The sequence below is a fragment of the Lepisosteus oculatus genome, chromosome 14 (genome assembly GCF_040954835.1).
Source record: "Lepisosteus oculatus isolate fLepOcu1 chromosome 14, fLepOcu1.hap2, whole genome shotgun sequence".
Classification (NCBI taxonomy): domain Eukaryota; kingdom Metazoa; phylum Chordata; class Actinopteri; order Semionotiformes; family Lepisosteidae; genus Lepisosteus; species Lepisosteus oculatus.
The window spans coordinates 33,782,182-33,805,343 of NC_090709.1; the positions used below are offsets into that span (position 1 = coordinate 33,782,182).

Here is a 23,162-nt window from a genome sequence, read left to right on the forward strand (position 1 = left end):
TCATCTACCTGTGTACAGGCCAGCTGAGGGTCCACAGCTGATGGTAATTTAAGTAAGTAGCTGTGTCAGCATGCATGGGCTGCAAAGGAACGAGTAAAGGTTTATCCCATGCTAAACAACGTTTCGGGCAGTGGAGCCTTCTTTGGGTTTGGTACAGAGTAAACCTTTACTTGTTTCATTCATGTTAATTTAGACCTGATCTCCAGCAAATACCTAAGAGCACCTAATCTCAAGAGTTGCTTTCAGTAGCTAAAGACACAGGCTACACTGCTCCAGGTAAAGCTCAAACCTCAGCATAACTCCGCTGGGCGCTGCCGTATAAGCACCACGCACTGACTGATTGCGCCACTGCAGTTGCATGATTTATTTTCCATGCACAGACTGACGTTGCACAAACACAGGGTGAAACAGGGTTTCGGCATGTTTTCCATCTCTGCGTGGGGGGAAAGGGACAGTAAGATAGCAAGGAAAATACAAGGGAAGAAAAAGAAAAAAATACTGCTCACTGCAAAGTAGGGAGAAGATCCTGGGTTTCGGTATTTTGTTTTATCGCGCCCTTTGTTCCTCTCTCCAGTGCCCCCTGCCTAAAGTGACGCTTCCCTTTCTCAGCCTGAAACACAAGCGAGGCACAAGCAATGATCCCTCCAGGTTTCTGTAGTGTTGCGGTTATCACGGTTGCATAACACGCAAAAGGTCCCTGGTTCGAGACTGGGTGGAAACAGACTCTTCTTGCAAGCCCCTGTACTTCATTGAGGTCTTGAGCCACCAGTCATTGGTTCCCAATGTATTTCCGGTGCCTTCATGCACTCTTGTACCAAACGCACGTTTCTTCTGTACGCGGAGCCGATCATTTGCAATTTGGCTGTGCCGACAGACCAAGACAAGCTCTGTCGGCTCAAAAGCAGCGCATCACCTGCAAAAACAACAGAAAGATTAGCATCCAGCGGGGGCCTCTTAGTGAGCCCAAGATATCATCAAGAATCGGCTCCAGCAACAGGGCTGGGCGCATTGTTCCATTCTCCGACCACTCTCGGTGTAAACAAGTCCCTCCTGCTCTCTGCTTGAAATGCACTTTCCTGCGTTTGCTTTGGTGTAACTGGCTTCCCCTGCATGGGTGAATGTGCAGAAGATCCTTAGTAAGTCATTGAAGAAAACCGAGAAGAGGTCGGAGTGGCCTCTGTCATTCATCAACGATCCAGTCAGGCAGTACTCCTCTGTAAAGCGCCGTTCTTTCACATCGATTGGCTTTTTTTTGCCTTCATTCGTGCAAGTAGTAAAAGCAGACGCCCCTATTCTACCGTGACCCGGATTCGAACCAGGGTTGTTGCGGCCACAACACAAAGTACTGACCACTATACGATCACGGCGAGTTACCAAGACACACGGGGCAGGTGGAAAAGGCTGTGTTTTCTTCGTGTGACATAATTCGGAAAAGTCCTGACTTTGCATTTCAAGTGAGCCCCAGTATACATCGACCCTTGAGTGACAACTCTCTTGCGTGTTTTCTCATCTTTATGTAGATTGGACATTTCAGCATTTCGCGTCTGAACGGAATACACAAACGACCAACTCGGAATGACTTGCCTTTGACGCTTATCAAAGCATTCTTTGTGCATCGAACAGACCCACTCACCTCTTAGTGTGGCGGGATCTGCACAGTGCATGTCGCAGCGCTTCCTGCTTTCACTTCAATGTGCTTCCTGATGTCGAGTCGTGTGCCGTGCGGAGGCTCTGAAAGCGAGAGCAATGAAAAGGTGCACGACGCTGTGAAAGAAAACAGAAGTGAAAGGCAGTCCTTTCTCTAAGGAGGTGAAAGAAAAGCTACTCCCCGTCGGGGAATCAAACCCCGGTCTCCCGCGTGACAGGCGGGGATACTTGCCACTATACTAACGAGGAAGACATCGCACGCTCCGACACCCGGAATCGTGTCCCGACCCAGCGTGCTGGAAGGCGACGCGTGCTGTGATTCCTTTACGGAGCAGAAATGACAACCGTGGAGCCGAGAGATCATTTCAGCATTTCGCGTCTGAACGGAAAACACAAACGACCAACTCGGAATGACTTGCCTTTGACGCTTTTCAAAGCCTTCTTTGTGGACGACGACTGCGCCGCCTAGGAGATACAAATGGGTTGTACAACTTTGAACTAGCAAATGGAAGAGGGCTAAGCCCCCTCTCTTTTAGTCCAGGTTCGATCTGTCTCCCAGAATCACCAGGGCGCACGCACACACACACACCCTTGCCGTTGAAGTGCTCTGCTTCATTTCTAAGAGCAACTCAACATTCACTCCTACCCCGAGTGCAGAAAAGACAGCGTCCGCAGCAACAACAGCTCAGGTCTCTGCACAGGAGCTAAGCTGCCCCCATCTCCTCTGCTCTGCGGCTCCTGCAGAGTGGAGTCCTGCCTGGAGCCGTGTTTGCAGGCGGCGGCTCCCCGCGCCCTGTCTGTGCGTTGTGTCCAAGAGCTCCTGGGAGGAAGAGAGAGCCCTCCCACTCGGGGGCTTTTCCACGGTCTGTGTGAGGAGGGGCGGGTGTGTCCAGTAGCTTATCGAGCGGAAGCCTGGGGCGGCGGAGAGCTGTGATCGTGCAGACCTTGAGGTGTCACCTCTTTGTATGCTTTCCCGCCCCCCCTCCGCCCAAGCTCTGCTCCAAAGTAGCCCGGCAACCCCTCACACCTGCACGTGTCACAACCTAAGGTGTGGTCATGAGACGCCCATGGGGTGTCGTTCTGTTCTTGCTAATTGTTTCCTGCCCGTCGCAGGCAGGAGTCCATGCGAGGAAGATGCGCTGGACAGAGCTCAGAGGGCGCAGCTGGGTGGCTTTCCTTCTGAGTGACGTTCCTGCAACACTCTCCCGCTACTCTTGGTGCGCTCATGCCGCAACACAGGAAGGCTGGAGCAGGTGGCTGTGGGCTCGGCGCACCGCCGAAATAGCTCAGTTGGGAGAGCGTTAGACTGAAGATCTAAAGATCCCGGGTTTCGGCATTTTGTTTCATCGCGCCCTTTGTTCCTCTCTCCAGCGCCCCCTGCCTAAAGTGACGCGTCCCTTTCTCAGCCCGAAACCCAAGTGAGACACCAGCAGCGGTCCCTGCAGGTTTCCGTAGTGTAGCGGCTATCACGTTCGCCTAACACGCGAAAGGTCCCCGGTTCGAGACCGGGTGGAAACAGCCTTGTTTTGCATGCTCCTATACTTCACAGAGGTCTTGAGTGACCGGTCATTTGTTCCCAATGTATTTCCGGTGCCTTCGTGCACTCTTGTACCAAACGCACGTTCCTTCTGTACGCGGAGCCGATCATTTGCAATTGGGCTGTGCCGACAGACCAGGACGAGCTCTGTCGGCTCAAAAGCAGCGCATCACCTGCAAAAACAACAGAAAGATTAGCATCCAGCGGGGGACTCTTAGTGAGCCCAAGATCTCATCAAGAATCGGCTCCAGCAACAGGGCTGGGCGCATTGTTCCATTCTCCGACCACTCTCGGTGTAAACAAGTCCCTCCTGCTCTCTGCTTGAAATGCACTTTCCTGCGTTTGCTTTGGTGTAACTGGCTTCCCCTGCATGGGCGAATGTGCAGAAGATCCTTAGTAAGTCATTGAAGAAAACCGAGAAGAGGTCGGAGTGGCCTCTGTCATTCATCAACGATCCAGTCAGGCAGTACTCCTCTGTAAAGCACCGTTCGTTCACATCGAGTGGCTTTTTTTTGCCTTCATTCGTGCAAGTAGTAAAAGCAGACGCCCCCATTCTGCCGTGACCCAGATTCGAACCGGGGTGTGGTGCGGCCACAACACAAAGTACTGACCACTATACGATCACAGCGAGTTACCGATACACACGTGGCAGGGCGGAAAAGGCTGTGCTCTCTTCGTGTGACATAATTCGGAAAAGTCCTGACGTTGCATTTCAACTGAGCCCCAGTATACATCGACCCTTCGACACTCTGAGTGACAACTCTCTTGCGTGTTTTCTCATATTTATGTAGTTTGCTTGCATGATGCCGGGAACAGTGCGGTTGTTCGCACCCATATGGTCTAACGGTTAGGATTCCTGGTTTCTACCCAGGCGGCCTGGGTTTGACTCCCGGTATGAGAATGTGTCGGCTTTGCCTCCTGCTTCCCAAAAGATCAGCACCGTGTATGAAGGAACTGCATTAAAACTACTTGAACGTGCAAAACGTGAGCAGGGTAAAGTTAGCTTGAAGTTAGAAAACGATTTTGGCACGCCTGTAGGGCTTTCGCAAAATCTCTTAGAATTACAAAAACACATGCTTTGTGTATAAAATACATTGTGAATGCTTTCTCAGCCTTCACTTCTTTCGTTTTTATGACGTTTTTTTGACCACACTCAAATATTCTTTTGTCCATATCTTCGCAATGGAAGCACAGAACGCCTTAAAACCAAATGCATTTTAAAGACCACGACTTGTGGATATTTCCACAGCCTCTTGTAGTGGTTTGATGGGTTTACTGAGACAATTATTAATTGTAGCAGTAATCACGAGGTTGCTCATTGGGGCTTTTAGAAAATCAATCGTCAGAACAACTAACAACGCACACACACGGGTTCAATACATTTATTAATATAAACTGTGCACCAAACATATACTAGTCTGCCTGGATACGAGCGGCAGACCTTACTGTGAGGGTTATCAATATACAAGGTATATAATCTCGAAGAGATGCAAACACAAAGAGATATACAACAGAGAATATATGTCAATATATATCGTTCGGTTACCAAATCGCTAATCAGTGTTATTACCCACTGTTACTCTACTCGGAAGTAAATACATTACTCATGAATTAAATTGATAACAACCTGTGTTGAGGTACAATTGAATTCTCGAGACGCAATGTAGAACATGGGGTTTACTTATCCACTGTGTATGGATTTGGAATTTCCCGGCACGAACACCAACAGCTGACAGGCTCTGTTGCAGCCTCTGTTCCAGCGGTTGTCCAATGGGCATTGTGTCGGCGTCCTCTGGCTACCGGCCAACCAGTCGAGGTGCAGCTCGGTGTAGGATGGGCGGAGGAATCTGACTGCGGCGCACAGGGCAGTTGTTGCTCCGAGGGGATCTACCAGCAGTCCGGCTGGCTAGTATAAAGTCTCTATGCACAGAGTGTGACCGCGAGTCCTCACAAGTCACTCTTTTGCCTGGGAAGAGGCTGGTTCGTTCCCGGTCCAGCGCTGCTTCTGAATAAGCTATTCAGGTTGTCGACGAGGGTCCAACTGTAGGCTGCCGTTGATCAAGCGGAGCATTCACGTTGGTAGAATTCTGAGTACGTACGGGATCCTCGGCCTCGCGCTTAGAACAAAGTCCAAGTCCTTTTGCAGACAACAGCAGTTGTCACGTGTCCCGATCTGAGCTTGCGCTCCCTTTTTGATCAAGACCCAGATGTGTGCTGATTGGTTGAGAGTTTGGCGGGCATTGGAGACCCACGTGGTATTACCACGCCCTGCCAGTACCTGATTGGTTGGTCAAGGTGAGATATAAGTCACTTACTCTTGACACTTAGGAATGCAGTCCAGATGTCCATTCGGCACTCCCTAGACTGATAGGCGCCAATGGATGACCATTGATCATGATAGCCAGGCTTAGCTAAGTGCATCCCCGTCTGGGAGCTTGTTCCTTATCAAAAGAAAACATCTTAAATCAGCCTGCATAAATACTTTCTCTGTGGCAGCACCACAGAGATGGAGGGTGAGATGGGGCCTCCTTTAGGACAGCATACCAACGCTTAATTCTGTCTTATTAACAAGAATTGCCGCTACACTCTACACCAAACTATCAGTGAGCTAATTATCTTTTTTTAAACCTCCGGTTTTTCATCGATGCGTAATTACACAAGAACTGGAACCCGGGGACCACTGTGTGCACACATTCACAACGTGAGAAATACTGTTCAATACGGTCAATATGACCATAGGAAGCAGAACAGCGCAGTCTCCAATTACCCAGACTGTAAGCACAGGAATAAAGCTTTGTTTGATTTCTGAAACCCTTCCTTTACGTCCTGTTTTCATTCAGGTAAGGGTCAACTATATTGACAATACTACTGACAGCAGGAAGATTAAAATATTCTTTACTCAGCGGCTTATTAAAAACAGCTCCCATGATGTTCATACCGACTTTTTACACAGAACACTGACACAGCTTTGTGTTCTGAATCTCTTTTTCTCGTGCTTTTATTTAATGTGGCACAATGCACTGGGATAGGGGTATTCTGTTCACAAACCAATAGCATTTAAATCACAGCACCCACAATGCTGCATGTAAGTGTTTTGCACACTAAGCAGGTCCTCTGACTTTTCCCAGCTTTGTTTTGGGTTGTGGCCCCTTTATTTTTTTATGATTTTCCGAAGATAACACTAAAGGTAATACACTGGCATAGGTGGGTCTTTTTCATGGCTCAATAGCAATTCAAATACAACAGCCACACTTCTGAAACCAAGTGTTTTACACACCAGACAGGCCCCCGAACCTCATACAACCTTGCTGTGGCTGTGGCCCCTTTCTTTATTTTTTATGATTTTCTGAAGATAACACTACAGGTAATACACTGGGACAGGTGGGTCTTCTTCATGGCTTCATGATTTTTTTACTGTAATCAAGTGTTGTGCACACAAGGCAGGCCTCCTGACCTTTCACAGTCATGCTTTGTTGTGTGAAACTTTAATTCTCTTTTTAGGATTTTTTGAACATGGCAACTTCCACCGAGATGAATGGGGTGCTCTTCAATAGCTTTTTCATCTATACACACAAGCGTATATAACCAAGACGCTCAGAACCAACAGAATCAACCTGAAGTCATAGAAAATCAAGAATGCCCCCGAGACACCTGCACCCCCCTCCTGGACCACTCTGGTATCAACACCCCCAAACCAATCCATACCAGCTAACAAGACTCAGAATCGGTGCAACCCTCCAACCTGGACCAAGAGCAGGATGGGACAAGAACCTGCACCACACTACGCACCCCTCAGACCTGTGGTCAAGGGCTGGTGGAGTAGGGAATATGATCAACGAATTTCTGAGGTTTTCTAAACTCTAAAAAAAAATGAGTTGGAATGACAATATGTGGTCAACACTGTCAAACAGAGTCCTTGGAGAGGATTGCCCCAGCAACAAGAAATGGTTATCAGTGATTTGGCATGAAGATAGAAAAAAAGTAAGAACCCAAGTGCTTAGGGTGCAGAAAGAGGAGAGTATTGGTAGGGATTCCAAACCAGATGACAGTACACAATCTATAGTCAGTATTTCAAGTCAAAGTGAGGGACATAGTTTGGAAGGCAACACAGAGCTCAGAAGTTCATCAGAAGATACAAAAGATGCATGGGCAGGACACGGCAGCACAGACAGTGGTGACATGTTAGAGGGAGAAAAAAATTCTGTGTAGAATCAGAAAAAAAGCCTGAAGAGCACAGTGAATATTCCCAGGGGGCAAGCTCGTCTGGGACGTCACCTCAGGATAAAAGGGGATTAAGAAAGATTATGTCTCTGCCTAAAACTTTCAAAGTATGTCTAAAGGCTGAACAATGGAGAAAAATAGCACCTCTAAAAGGTACATCTAAACGAAGACGACCATGGACCCAGATGTTATATAGCGAGTTCAGGAAGATAAATCCTTGCTGCCCAATAGCCTTCAAATACCAATACATCAGGAAAGAGAACAGCAGAAAAAAAAACTTTCTGATGATAAAAGCAGTCTGTACCTTCAGGTCCTGCAATGTAAAATACATAATGACAACAAGACACAAACCAATGGGCAATGATGACATCACAATTGATGTTGTGCAAGTAGGGCAAATACAGCACAGTAAAAGGGAAACAATTTCAACAAGCACGTCAGCCTTATCGTCGAAAGATTGCCAGTGCCCTCACAAAAAGAATCAGCAATGTATACTACAGGAACCTGAGCAGAACTCCGCTTGCTGAAATTGCAGCAGGCAATTTATCTAAACCACTAACACAGAATGTCCTGAAAGTCATTTCATCAGAGTTCAGGAACAGTAAACGCATTCACTATGATCCAGTGATTGAATTACATATGGCACAAAAATATATGAAAGCATGCGACTTCAACACTGTCCATTTTTCAGGATATATACAGATTTTGCAGTTAGACACATTTGCTGCCTATCTTTACACAGAACAGAGTATGTGAATTCTTATTGCCCATCTAAAGATGAAGGAGAAAGTCAGCCTTTACCTGGATGCGACAGGAGGGGTAGTCAGAAAAATTCCATCGGAGAACAAAATAATTTTGTAATACAGTCTTACGTTACCTGGAGGTGGAAAAGAAAGCCTCCATTACCAGTGTCTGAAATGTTGACAACTGACCACACCATTGTCAGTATAGAACGTTGGCTACGTAAATTCATGTTTGACATCTCAACATGTACTACCAAGAGAGTGCAGCATGTAGAAACTGACTACAGCTGGGCCCTGATTCATAGTGGTTTTTTTGCCTTCAATGGGGACACCAGTATACCATGCATACTTAAATCGTGCAATGAAAGTCTGCCAAGGCAAACTTAAGTACACAGAACTTCAGATGTTCACTGTTCTGCACCCTTGCTCTGCCCAGGTCATAAAGGCTGTCTCTCAAGCAATTAGTAAAAAAACAACAGACAAAGCACTGCGAGACTTTGCAACATTTTCCTTTGCCATCCTGCAAAACAGCACAACTTTGAGTGTCTCCAGAAATGTTTTCAAACACATGTGTATTGTACTCTCAAGCAGGAGGTTCACAACTGAAGTCCAATCTAGTGTCTGCCTCCTTAACGCTTACATTTCTCAAACAACCACACCAGACCAGATGGAAAAGGAAGCAGAAGTCAAAGACACAGATGAGGTACTGTACCCAAACATGAGAGGCAGCCTGGGCTGCTCTCCTTTCGCTGTGGAGTTCAAAGGTATTTATGAAGACAGCATATCAGCTCAAGGACATGATGACTATGGGACACAACACAATGTGAACCCCTATTTCTGTGAAGACATAATTAGATTTCTGTTGCAAAGATACATGGCATTATTTCCACTGTGGAGTGGAATTTTGTTGGGTGACCTGACAAGATATGCTTCAGACAGCAAAAAAGACATATCAATGTCAGAGGTAGCACAAACAAGACCCACTAACTGTCATGTTGAGACCTGGTTTGGCATTGTCAAGCAATCAATACTTCAGCACAGGAGGAAACTGAGGCCAGCAGAGTTTATTACGATAATGAGAAAATCCCTCTAGGGTGGTACAGAGAACATATAATCCAAAATGATCTCCCCAAAAAGGTTTTGATGGCACCATTGATCACCACTAAGACACGTCATGAACATGCACAGGAACAATGGGCAAAGAGAGCACCAGGTGTAGGCAAAGAAACAAAAAATAAATTCAACAGCGCAACACAGAAAATTCCAATCCCCCAAAAAATGAGAAAACAGGAAAAAAAAAGTTAGCAATAGAAATATTGAAACAAGTGAAAATTCGCCAGATGACAGCAATGGCCTGCAAGTACAGCAGGGGAAAGCAGGAACCACAGAATGTAAAGAATGGCAGCACAAAGAAGAAGGGAAAGTGTCACCCAAGCAAGCTGCCGTGGGCATGACTGAAGTGATCACACCACACTGTGATGCATGCCCCATCTCAAAACTTATAAAAGAGAAAACAGATTTCAGAAAGAAGGTAGGATTTGTATTTCAAATATTTCTCTGTGTGGACATTCACTTCTTTTTCAGAGCTTATGAATGTCATCTTCTACTACTGTAGGTGTTCTTTGTCATTTCTCTCTAACTTGTTATACTTGTTGACAGTGGTGTATAATCTCAATTTTCGTTATGTTAGCTCCTGTGATCTCTTGTGTATGCTTTTGGCTTGGTTCACGCCCTTTGGAACATCAATCCGAGTGAATTAGTGGTTGCAGTTTTGCCATCCATGCGCAGTGCAGACACATATATTCTCAGACACTCGGAGTTTGTGTCTCTGAAACCAGATGAGTGGCTCATAGGCGAGGTAAGATGAAAGTGTTTGATTGCATGCATTTGTTAAGGTTTCTGAGCTTTTGTGTAATCAAATGTGTGTGAGTGCATGAAATCACATCTTCTTCAATTGTGTTTGCTTTTTCCATAAGACCATTGAGTGTTACTTTCAAGTAGCGAAAGAATCCATGGACTTGGGGAAGAAGGTTTTCCTAATGAACCACTACACAACTGGTGTAATCATGAGTGGGAATAGAGAGCGCATGGCTAGACAACGTTTGTCCAAGGTAAGGACATCAAACACAAATGTTGATGGATTACATTAGTGAGGGGCAAACATGGTTTTTCACTAACTGATGATTGTTTTATCAATAGAGAAACAAGGGGAGCTACAAGCAATCAAAACAGGTCACAACTGTGCCCATGGTGCTGCCTAAAGAAACTACCTTTATAGTCAGAAATCAAAATTCAAAGGTAGCACACCATCCCTGTGAGGCAGCCTGTTGTACTAATCTTGTCATTCTTTTCATTACAGGTCAACTTTGAAAACTATGAAGCCATTATTACCTTTTTTAACACTGGTGTCCACTGGAAATTGTTGGTAAGTGTGGTGCAGGTAATCCAAAACAGCGTAGGTTTATAATTACACCTGGAACCATTACAGTTCAAGTGATTATCCTTGTTGCATCTAAAAAAATTACAAAGTCACAATGTATGTGTTCCTCTCCTGTTAAAAAAGGTGGACATTGATAGTGAGTGTCTAAGGCAATGGTGACAGTGCACTTTTCCTAAATTACAGTGCCTTGCGAAAGTATTCGGCCCCCTTGAACTTTTCAACCTTTTGCCACATTTCAGGCTTCAAACATAAAGATATACATTTTTTATTTTATGTGAAGAATCACCAACAAGTGGGACACAATTGTGAAGTGGAACGAAATCTATTGGATTTTTGAAACTTTTTTAACTAATAAAAAAATGAAAAGTGGGGCGTGCAAAATTATTCGGCCCCTTTACTTTCAGTGCAGCAAACTCACTCCAGAAGTTCAGCGAGGATCTCTGAATGATCCAATGTTGTCCTAAATGACTGATGGTGATAAATAGAATCCACCTGTGTGTAATCAAGTCTCTGTATAAATGCACCTGCTCTGTGATAGTCTCAAGGTTCTGTTGAAAGCGCAGAGAGCATCATGAAGACCAAGGAACACACCAGGCAGGTCCGTAATACTGTTGTGGAGAAGTTTAAAGCCGGATTTGGATACAAAAAGATTTCCCAAGCTTCAAACATCCCAAGGAGCACTGTGCAAGCGATCATCTTGAAATGGAAGGAGTATCAGACCACTGCAAATCTACCAAGACCTGGCCGTCCCTCTAAACTTTCAGCTCAGACAAGGAGAAGACTGATCAGAGATGCAGCCAAGAGGCCCATGATCACTCTGGATGAACTGCAGAGAACTACAGCTGAGGTGGGAGAGTCTGTCCATAGGACAACAATCAGTCTTACACTGCACAAATCTGGCCTTTATGGAAGAGTGGCAAGAAGAAAGCCATTTCTCAAAGATATCCATAAAAAGTCTCGTCTAAAGTTTGCCACAAGCCACCTGGGAGACACCCCAAACATGTGGAAGAAGGTGCTCTGGTCAGATGAAACCAAAATCGAACTTTTTGGCCACACTGCAAAACGATATGTTTGGCGTAAAAGCAACACAGCTCATCACCCTCAACACACCATCCCCACTGTCAAACATGGTGGTGGCAGCATCATGGTTTGGGCCTGCTTTTCTTCAGCAGGGACAGGGAAGATGGTTAAAATTGAGGGGAAGATGGATGCAGCCAAATACAGGACCATTCTGGATGAAAACCTGTTGGAGTCTGCAAAAGACCTGAAACTGGGACGGAGATTTATCTTCCAACAAGACAATGATCCCAAACATACAGCAAAATCTACAAAGGAATGGTTCACAAATAAACGTATCCAGGTGTTTGAATGGCCAAGTCAAAGTCCAGACATGAATCCAATCGAGAATCTGTGGAAAGAGCTGAAAGCTGCTGTTCACAAACGCTCTCCATCCAACCTCACTGAGCTCGAGCTGTTTTGCAAGGAAGAATGGGCAAGAATTTCAGTCTCTCGATGTGCAAAACTGATAGAGACATACCCCAAGCGACTTGCAGCTGTAATCGCAGCAAAAGGTGGCTCTACAAAGTATTAACGCAAGGGGGCCGAATAATTTTGCACGCCCCACTTTTCATTTTTTTATTAGTTAAAAAAGTTTCAAAAATCCAATAGATTTCGTTCCACTTCACAATTGTGTCCCACTTGTTGGTGATTCTTCACATAAAATAAAAAATTTATATCTTTATGTTTGAAGCCTGAAATGTGGCAAAAGGTTGAAAAGTTCAAGGGGGCCGAATACTTTCGCAAGGCACTGTATTATTGTGAATACTGCTGTGTAATGAACAGACAACCAAACAAGTCAAAGTGTCATGTAGGAAAAAAAGTACTGTTAGGTCATTTCCTGACTGTCTTTGCCGAGGTTTGCAAAATATTAAATGTTAAATAATATATAAATATAAATATTATATATATAAAATATTCAAATATTAAAAACCTTTGTTTAAACAACATAAAACTCCTGAAACTGCCTGTGTGTCTGGCCCCACATTAAATGCAACTTCATGTCTGATGATGGGCCCTTTGTTTCTTGCAGTATCTGTATGCTCCATCACAGAAAGTCTTTGTGGTCGACCCTATGGGGAGTGACGAGATGGGAGACTCCACTGCAGCAGCAAAAAGGTTCAGGTAAGAAATCAAGCATTGGTTTCGTGGTGAAATTCTGCAGGGGCACACATACATTTCAGGTTCAAGTTCAGCATGACAAATATTTCCTCATTTATCAATAACCTATTGTTTTGATTCACAGGGACTTTTTTAAGATGCGAAGGAATGTCCTAGGAAAAGAAGACTGGTTGAATATCAACTGGCACCCAAGCGTGATTGGTCACACCAGGCAAGCAGATGCCTCAAGCTGTGGGGTCTTTGTGATGCAGGTCAGCATAACCTTTCCACGCCGAAATTTTGGACTTAAAACTATTGTATGAGAGATTTTTAGGGAAATAATTGCAACAAACTTTTGTCTGTTAGATGGGCGCAGACATCATTAACAATTTCCCGGATATTCCAACATATATCAAAATAAACAGCAGTGCCAAAGAAATGAGAAAGTTGAGGGAAGACCTGTCAATCAGAATTCTTGAGGCTTCAGGTATTGTACCATTTGATCCTCATTGCCTACTTTTCTTGGTGTATATTATTTTCCTGAAGCATGTTCTCTCTCTGTAACAAGTCTGGATGAAAAAGATTCTCAATTTATTTATATGCAGAACTCATTTGGGTGTTCTTTTTGTACTATATAACACAGTGATGAAAAGTTAATTAAATCACATTTCACACAGTTAAAATTCAATGACACTTTGGCCTTCGTCGTGGTTGACACAACCATTGTCTGGGAAAAGTGTGGGTCTAAATTGCCCATAGTGAAGCAAAGCAAACTGAAACATGATAGCTGTGTGATCATGTGCCCCCTTAAAATCATAGCAACACACGCTGACACAAAAAAGGGTAACAGGTGTTGACAGGAGTATTCTGAGACATGACAATGTGCGGTTTAAGAAGCAGTAGAACACCTAATCAGGAAAGTGCATACGAAAAGGTCTCTATCAAACTGTCTTCAATTATGCAACAATGATCTGTAGATAACATTGGAAAAATCAGTCTATTTGGCATGTTTATTATAGCTCCTCTCCAGGACATGTGCCTGATGTATGGAGAAACACCGGTGCGGCAGACAAACTGGGTAAGTGAACATCATCTCTATCTGTATGTGTAATGTACACACATACTAACAAAACATACCATTGAAATGTGATAGCTGAACTGATATAAGGTTTACTGTCCGTGTAGATTCAGTGTGACAGTTGTGAAAACTGGTTCCATGAATTGTGCATCTCAAAAGAAGAGTATGAAAGCGCAAAGAATGAAGTAACATGGATATGTACATTTTGCCAACCCCAGTTTGGTGAGTATGCTCTGCATGCAAACTATCACTATGAAAGGGTTTTTTAAGCAGGACATGTAGTTTTAGATTCAGCAGAAACATACAGTAGGATGACATATTTCAGTGGACGTTATAATTGTTTGCAAAGGAACAAGTAATAGGTTTATTCCATGCTGAAAAAAAGAAGAAAGAGAACACAACGTTTCGGCCGTGGAGCCTTCTTCAGGTGTGAGAGAGACAGGGCAGTAGGCAAAGGTAAAGTAGCGGGAGAACAAAGGTTGGGAGGGAGGAGGAGTGAGAGGCGGGAGCAGGGGACAGAAAGAGAGGCCAATCAAGAGGTGTGAAGTCAGAATGGGTGCAGAGAGGTGTGAAATGAAACTTCCAATGAATGGAGAAAATTTAAAAGAACAGTAATCTGTCGTTAAGGGAAGGGAGAATGTGTGATCCTAACTGCAGAATAATTTTAGTTTCGGTGGTCTTTCTGATGTATGAGTTCGGAAAACCGTCTTTGAGAACACAGACGGAGAGATTAGTGTGGTCGTGGCCGTCAGAGGTGAAATGAGAAACAATGGGTTTGGAGAGATCTTTAATCTTCACAGCCCTGACGTGTTCTCTGAAGCGGTCTCCGAGTCTCCTTCCTGTTTCTCCAATGTAGATGGCTGGGCACTTACTGCAAGAGATACAGTAAATTATAATTTATAAGTAAGTTATAATTGTTTGTTATTGTTAAGAAGTTTGGATTGCAGGCTTGTCTTCTGGCATTAATGGTTCTATAAATTAGAGATAACTTTTCAAAAAACACACCAAAGAAGGCACACATAAAAGATTACTGATAATCTGTGCAATTTATTACATGACACAGGCATCTCAAAAATAGAATTACTGTGTCAGATTAATGATTAGACATGGATGCATCAAATCACTTACTAGGTTTCTTTCCAATAGTATAGAAACAAAGACACAACCATGAACACCTAAAAGAGCTTGCCATTTAGCACAGAAAAAATATAATGTCTTGCTGTAAAAACACAAAGTAAGAAAAAAGGAGTTTGATTAAGAGAGATCTGGCAAATTGTGCAAATACCTAGATCTTGATCTGTGACCCATGTATACTCCTTGGATCCTTTGCAGTTCGTAACCCTTCTTACGGTTTTATATTTCAAGCACTGTTGATGAGTGAGCATCCACCCCCTACTCCCGAGCATTACATAAAAGACATGCTGGAAACTCAAGAAGACTGTCAACGTGTTCTCAGCAGAATTCACCTCCAAAAGACACGTAAGTACAAGTTTCAATATCTCCCCCAAAATTTATCTTGGGTAAGAGTAAACTTTCGTACACTTTGCCAAACAATAATGAAAAACACTAGAACACAAAATCAGTAGAAACCATTTGTTATCTATTGCCAGAAACCAAACAAAGTCTGTATGAAAACAGTAAAAAAGTTAATCATGACACAACACAGTCCCTTTTAAATATGATCACTACACACTGTTAACATCACTGTAGTAGTGCAAAGAAATGTAAATCGACAGTATGTCACTGTCACGATATTAGTCCCCCCTCCTTAAGGGTGCTCCAGCCCTTTCACTCAAGACTTTATTCTGTGCACCTGTTTCCCATTCCCAGCCCACCTTAAAAGCCAGGCGCTGACGCTCATCCGTGCTCTGCATCCGATTTCCATATCGTGCGAGTCCGGGACCTGGAAGCGCCTGGTCTCGTTAAGGTTTTAAACTCTGTTCCCGTTCCCGTTCCTGTTCCCCATCCGCCGGTTCCGACCCGGCCTTCGTGGTTTTTAATTCTTTGTTCTGATGGATCTCCTGGTTTTGGACTTACTCGTGTGTTTTGGATATTCCCTAAGGACTATTTTTTTGGATTGTTCGCCTCGGCCACACCTCCCCCGTGCACCAGCGCACCTTGGACACGCCCCCCTGTCTTCAGCCCCGTATTCCTGCATGACGTTTCCCTAGTGTTTCCCCACTCCGTTGGATTGTGTCGTCTGCATAGGGTCTGGAAAGAACTGTTCGTTACAGTCACCATGACATGATTTATGTGAAAGATTTCCAGATAAAATTGTATCCATCCTAGTAAGATAGATTAATCAAGAAATTCCACTCCGTTGTGAGAAAGATCAAAGAAAAATGGCTTCTATCAAATAGAAGTGTATCTAGGGTGATTCCTTTTTATTAGGTTTCCAAAACAGTACCCTATCTACCTTCAGACAGGGCACAGTGCTAAAAGGATTCTAACCGGAACAATAAAACACAATTGCATCATCGAAGTCCGAACCCCACTGGCTTTCAATATCGTACCATGTACATCTCCAGGAGTGGAGACTCATGAAAAAGAACAGCCTAGACACCAAAGTGATACTTTTCTTACAGTAAGGTTAAGGTAGTTGTAGGATGCTGTCTAGATCAATGAACAGATTACGTTAACAATAGCAAGCACGTAGCAGAGCATTTAGGCACACAGCCCCTAAATTGTGGAAATATATGTCAGACCTTTTTAAGGATGCCCCATACCTACAAGCATATTTAACAATGCTGTAGTCTTCTACATCGTCTCTGTAGTCTTCTTTATCCCAAGTGATCTAATTCTTTAGGAGGTGCAGAAACATAGATATCAAGTGGGTAAGTAGACAACCACGTTGCAATTGTTTTTTCTGTGTCTTTATTCCCGTGCTTACAGTCTGGGTAATTGGAGACTGCGCTGTTCTGCTTCCTATGGTCATATTGACCGTATTGAACAGTATTTCTCGGGTTGTGAACAGCGGTCCCCCGGGTTCCAGTTCGTGCGTAATTACGCATCGATGAAAAACCGGAGGTTTAAAAAAAGATAATTAGCTCACCGATAGTTTGATGTAAAGGCTGTGGAAATATCCACAAGTCATGGTCTTTAAAATGCTTTTGGTTTTAAGGCGTTCTGTGCTTCCATTGCGGAGATATGGACAAAAGAATATTCATGCTTGGTCAAAAAAATGTCATAAAAACGAAAAAGTAAAGGCTGAGAAATCATCCACAATGTATTTTATACACAAAGCAAGTGTTTTTGTAACTCTAACAGATTTCGTGAAAGCGCTACAGGCGTGCCAAAATTGTTTTTGAACTTCAAGCTAACTTTACCCCGGTGGTCCAACATGATCTGTCCCTCCCTGATCTCCTGCTCCCGACTCCTTCTCCCACAGCTGCAATCACACTTTAAAGGTCTCGTTTTCCTTCATTCGCGTTATTTCTGTCCCGAAACTGTCCTCCACACACTGTGTGATATTAATCACGGCCCGACTCACCAGGATCTGGGAGACGCTGCGGAGTTTGTCTTGAAACGAGTCCTGGGAGTCAGACATTGTGTTTCGGAAAACTTCTGAAACTTCAGACACGAACGATTTGAGCAAAACCTCCATGAAACAGTGAAGCTCGTTTTCCTGCTTCATTTGCGCGATTTCGGCCCCAAAAACATTGTCGACAGACATAATTTTAATCAAGACCCGTCTCGCCAGAACCTGGGAGATACGGTGGAGTTTTTCTTCAATCGACTTCTCTGAATCATCTGTCCGGTTTTGGAAAACTACCGAAACTTCTTGCACGATCGATTTAAGAACAATCTCCATGAAAGAGTGCGCCCCAGTTTCCAGATTAGGCAGTAGATTTTCCATTTTTTTCAGAGTCGATCTGAAAAACACAAACTATTTCTGCAGCTGCAGTGGCTGTAAACACGTGGGTTTGAACACAAAAAGCGAAACGTGGTCAAACAGAGGACTTCCGGGTTATCAAATGAACTTCCTTAGTGACCGTTGCTATGAACCAAAAAAATATTAGTCAAATAATAATAATCTGAAAAAAATAGTCCAGAATACATGTTTGCGTTATATTATAGTGTAACGTATACGACCGACATTTTTATTTTATTTTTATTAAATGTGTAAATAATTTTCAAATACAACTACAGGAGCCGAAATGGATACAAGAAAAATTTAAATTAATTGTGAAATTTACTAAGAATGACTAATAAATTTGCTATAAATAAATGCTTTTTTAAAAAAGTTATCTTACACAGTACAATATCAAAGTCCTTAAACCTAAAAAAACACCTTTAAATGCCTACAAACAAAATTCTGCAAGTCCGTCCAAAACAACTTCACAAACACACACCTTACAACTAAATGTACCAAAGGTTCCCTTTCAGCCCGACAAAAAATGCACAAATCATCCTGCTCATGCTTAAATAAGTACTTTAGAGAGTACTTATTTAACTGGATAAAACCTATGAACAATTTTGAAAGATATCTTTTTAACTTTATTTGTAATACAATATCCATCAGGAGTTATCCAAACTAACTTCCAATTTATATTTTCAAATGGTGCACTCCGAAAAGATCAACTTGACACGCACACCTTTCCTGTATAAAATAAAAATCATCTCTCATTTTTTTACAAAACAAATTGCTTTTCTTTTTACATTTCGAATACTGTTAATTTAATAGAAACATCTACCTTAATTTCTTATTTATTCCGCACATCTGCAGTCACTGTTTACATGTCTGCATTGTTTACTTGTACGTTGTCTACTGTTTGTACAGTATATTGTCTTGATGCACTGTCTGTACTTTGTGTAAAGTATCTATATCTATGTTCTCGCAGTCTCCTTCCTCACCGCTCCTGCTCGCTCGACACTCAGTCTCTATGCCTGGGCTCGTTGAATCTCTGTCCAAGTCTTTTGGATCTTAATGACTATATGAATAAAAAATAATTTCAGGTTTACAAATTTGACACCCACTCAATTCAGAGTGCACATGTTTCTTGTTACAGAGGGGAAAAAATGCACATTAAATTTCTCATGCTCACCTATAAGGCTCTGCATGGCTTGGCACCGCAGTACCTGTCTGAACTATTATCGCCCTACTCCTCACCTCGCAACCTTCTCTCTTCTAATTCTGCTCTCCTAACTGTTTCCCAAGCCCATCTACATTCTGTGGGTGACAGGGCCTTCTCCTGTTATGTCCCCAAGCCCTGGAACTCTCTCCCCAAGGATATCACAGAGTCACCTTCTCTAAACTACTTCAAATCCAGACTCAAAACCCTCTTCTTTAGAAAAGCCTTTACTGAACTGGTTCCATTCTTCACCCCTCTGTTTTTCTTAGTACCACCATCCACGGTCTCCTCTATATATTGTAATTGTGTTTTATCTTGTGTATTTTTATTTATTGTTGTTGTCATTCTGTAAAGAGCTTTGAGAAGCCACCTTTTAAGGCGCTATCCCCATGTACCCCATGTATTAAGAAGACCCCCCTATTCCAGTATATTACCTGTAGTGTTATATTAAAAAAATCATAAAAAAATAAAGAACACTTTCACAACCCAAAGCAAGGCTGGGAAAGGTCAGGGGACCTGCTTAGTGTGTAAAACACTTGCAGCATTGTGGGTGCTGTGGTTTAAATGCTATTGGCTTGTGAACAGCATCCCCCTATCCTAGTGCACAGTGCCACATTCAATAAAACCAAGAAGAAGAAGAGATTCACAACCCAAAGCTCTGCCAGTCTTCTGTGTAAACAATCATGGACATCATGATTTGAACATCATGGGTGCTGTTTTTAAAAAGCTGTTGAGTAAAGAATAGGAATTTTCATGCAGAATGAAAACAGGAAATAAAGAAAGGGTTTCAGAAATAAAACAAAGCTTTATTCCCGTGCTGACAGTCTGGGTAATTGGAAACTGCTGTTCTGTTTCCTATGGTCATATATGGGTTTTTCACATGAAACTCTATTGAGCAGTATTTCTGTGTTGTGAATGTATGTGTCACGATCGCTAACCCCTCCTCTTACGGGAGCCCCAGCTCTTCCTCGTTCCCTCCCATTGTTTGCACCTGATCCCTATTCCCGTTCCCCCTTAAAAGCCAGGCGCTGACGCTCATCCGGACTCTGCATCCGATTTCCATATCGTGCGAGTCCGGGACCTGGAAGCGCCTGGTCCTGTTAAGGTTTTAACCTCCGTTCCCGTTCCTGTTCCCCGTCCGCCGGTTCCGACCCGGCCTTCGTGGTTTTTAATTCCTTGATCTGATGGATCTTCTGGTTTTGGACTTACCCTTCTGTTTTGCATATTCCCAAAGGACTACTCTCTTGGATTGTTCGCCTCGGCCACACCTCCCCCGTGCACCAGCGCACCTTGGACACGCCCCCTTGTCTTCAGCCCCGTTTTCCTGCATGACGTTTCCCTAGTGTTTCCCCACTCCGTCGGACTGTGTCGTCCGCATAGGGTCCGGAAAGAACTGTCCGTTACAGTATGTATGTAAACAGCGGTCCCCCAGTGTTCCAGATGGTGCGTAATTGCGCATCAATTAAAACCCCGAGTGTCAGAAAAGAATAATTAGCTTACTGATATGTTTATGGAGGGGTTGTGAAAATTTCCAAAGTCGTGGTCTTTAAAATGCATTTGGTTTGAAGGCGTTCTGTGTTATATGATATGTGATATGGACACAAGAATATTCGTACGTGGAATAAAAAGACAAACTGAAGGCTGTGAGAACATTCACAATGTACTTTATACACAGAGCAATTGTATATACAAAGCAATTGTTTCATAAAAACGCTACAGGCGTGCCAAAATCGTTTTCGAACTTCAAGCTAACTTTACCCCGGTGAAAGTGATGAAGACACAGACATTCAATGAAAACGAATTTGATTCACTCAAGGCTCTGCTCTTTTGTTGTGATGTCATTTTAATTAATGTTAGCTGTGATTAGGTGTCATTTTTGTCTCTTTTAACTTAAGAGTTAAAGAGTTTAAGAGTCTGCTCCTTTCTTCCTGGTATAGAAATAACATGTTCCATGTTTACAACCACCACTATAAATTATTTGTTCAGCTCTAACGCCTGTCTGCGTTGACAAGGCATCTCAAAATGACATATTAAATTAGAACACGATCCTTCTGGTTACCATTCCTGTGGTTGGAGCGTTGTTTCGCCCTTTTTCGTTCTTCTACAATATTTACAGACAGGGCTTTATCACTGGAGTTGTACAGAAGAAGTGTGCATCGGTCCATGAAAATCATCAGTACTGCTGTTGTTCTATGCGTAGTTTAACCGAGAGCACTTAAAAGATGCAAAAAGCTTTCAAAGAAAACAGAATTGAAAGACAGTAGAATAAGGAGGTAAAAAAGCACTCCCCCGCTGAGGAATTAACCACCGTCGCCCGTGTGACTGGATATAAAAATAACTGATTCGTTTTTGCCCAGTCTCTGGAAGCTTCAATGCGATTATTTTTCCTTCCTTATTTCTTCATTCCCATGAATTTACTCTGTAGTAGAGGAAACACGAAAGTGGGAAATTGCAGGCATTCTCCATGAGCACCCACCACTGGGGATGTAGCTCAGGGGTAGAGCGCATGCTTCGCATGTATGAGGTCCTGGGTTCAATCCCTGGCATCTCCACGTGCTTTATATTATTGTGCTCACATCGCAATCTTCTGTTGAGTGAGAACTCTTTGTCGGTGTTCATAGAGAGCCAGGTTTACACAATTAAGTTCAGTCACACACGAAGTGCTACAGTGTTGCTCTGCTGTTTTAGATGTACCTCCAAAGCATTTAGTTCTGTTAACTACAACAAATGATTTGAACTAATTTAACGTCATATTCAGGAAATCCAGAGAACGTCTCCACACTTGTCGTGGCTGTTGAAGAAATCACCTGTTAAATCTCACCCGGGATTTCTTGAGAAATCATTCAGCGAGCGAGTCCTCCCTCTGGACTCCGCACTAAACTGAAAGCTGCGCGAACTCCTCACTGCGTGTCCTGTACTGTTACAGGTGCTCTCGTGTAGATGTGGAGCACAGCCATAAGGACACTTTTTCCGTATGTGAAGGAAAAGGCAAAAGAGCATGAATAGTATTAATCGTTTAAAATATCCATGGTACAACTCGAGAAAGTACTGAAGGACTAAACAACGACTTTTGATGATTACAAGAGATTCAAGAAACACAACCATCCACACACGGGCTTGGATCCTGAACGCTTAAGTTAAGACAAAGCGAAGGATACGAACTGTAAACTCTCTTCACGTCTTACCGTTTGTGAAATAAAAAAAATTCTTACTTTCTTAATAATTTCTTACTGCTGATAGACGATTTATTGCATTTTAACAAAATCACAATTACAAACATTTTGGGTTAAACTGTTATTCACACACTCTAACAAAGATAAACGTTAGTGTCTTCCGGTGTGTGAGCCCATTTCTAATAAGAATAAAAAATAAGTTATATAAATTTAATTGTTCTACTTTTTATACTTACAGGTCTTATTGATATTTCAGTTAAATATTTTCTTCTGTAGTAATACTAGTCTCGATTTACAATTTTTGGACATGGTGCATCTTAAATAATTTTGTTATTAGTTTCGGTTTTGGAAAATCACGCCCAGAAGCTACCAAAACTGGTAATCTTCACAAGATGTGTAATGCAATAGCAGCCTTCTGGGTGGAAAACAAAAAGTATTTCTTGGTATGAATCCTAGCTCATTTATAGGCGGCATTCTAGGACTTCTCGCTTCAGAAATCCTGTCAACGCATCGTACGTTTCTACCCCATCAATATCAGCAGTGTTATCACTACCAAACGCTAAGAATAGATCCTGGCAATACTTCATGAGATCTTCTTTGGAAAATTGTTTATTTTATTTTTAAAAAATATTTTCAATACCATCCAAAAAGTCAAAAGTTTCAATTGCATGCAACTGATGAGATCTCTCTTTGATGGAAGTTATAAGTACATCCAAAACACGTTTCTTGTGGATCCAGAAGAGGATCATTATGAGGCTCAAAACATGCCTGTCTCTTCTTTTTTTGAGGACGAATTGATTATTGAGGTGTAATCATTGGTTCAAAACCCAAACATCTGCTATTGCTGTTGCTTCTTTGATAGTTTCTTCAAATCCTTCAATTGGTCTTCGATATCGAGAGATAATATCATACAAGTTGTGGTTTTCTTTTAATCACCAATTTTATTAAAATGTCACCTTCTTTTACAGATGTCTTGCATGTATCACAAGATATAACAGTCCCCTTGCGTCCTCAGGTAAAATATTTTAAAAAGTACAACAAAAGTACAATATACTATACAGCATTTATGGTTACATGTATATTAAAATGAAGGT

At 42.8% G+C, this 23,162-nt stretch overlaps 4 non-coding genes across 4 annotated transcripts; 2 read left to right on the forward strand and 2 right to left on the reverse strand.

The window, feature by feature from the left end:
* Positions 1–1,295: 1,295 nt before the first annotated feature.
* Positions 1,296–1,367, reverse strand: trnah-gug (transfer RNA histidin (anticodon GUG)). Its single transcript has one exon. It is a non-coding gene; the product is annotated as a tRNA-His (tRNA).
* Positions 1,368–1,824: 457 nt separating this feature from the next.
* trnad-guc (transfer RNA aspartic acid (anticodon GUC)) lies at positions 1,825–1,896 on the reverse strand. Its single transcript has one exon. It is a non-coding gene; the product is annotated as a tRNA-Asp (tRNA).
* Positions 1,897–3,092: 1,196 nt separating this feature from the next.
* trnav-aac (transfer RNA valine (anticodon AAC)) lies at positions 3,093–3,165 on the forward strand. Its single transcript has one exon. It is a non-coding gene; the product is annotated as a tRNA-Val (tRNA).
* An 18,210-nt stretch (positions 3,166–21,375) lies between these two features.
* trnaa-cgc (transfer RNA alanine (anticodon CGC)) lies at positions 21,376–21,447 on the forward strand. Its single transcript has one exon. It is a non-coding gene; the product is annotated as a tRNA-Ala (tRNA).
* The last annotated feature ends 1,715 nt before the right edge of the window (positions 21,448–23,162 follow it).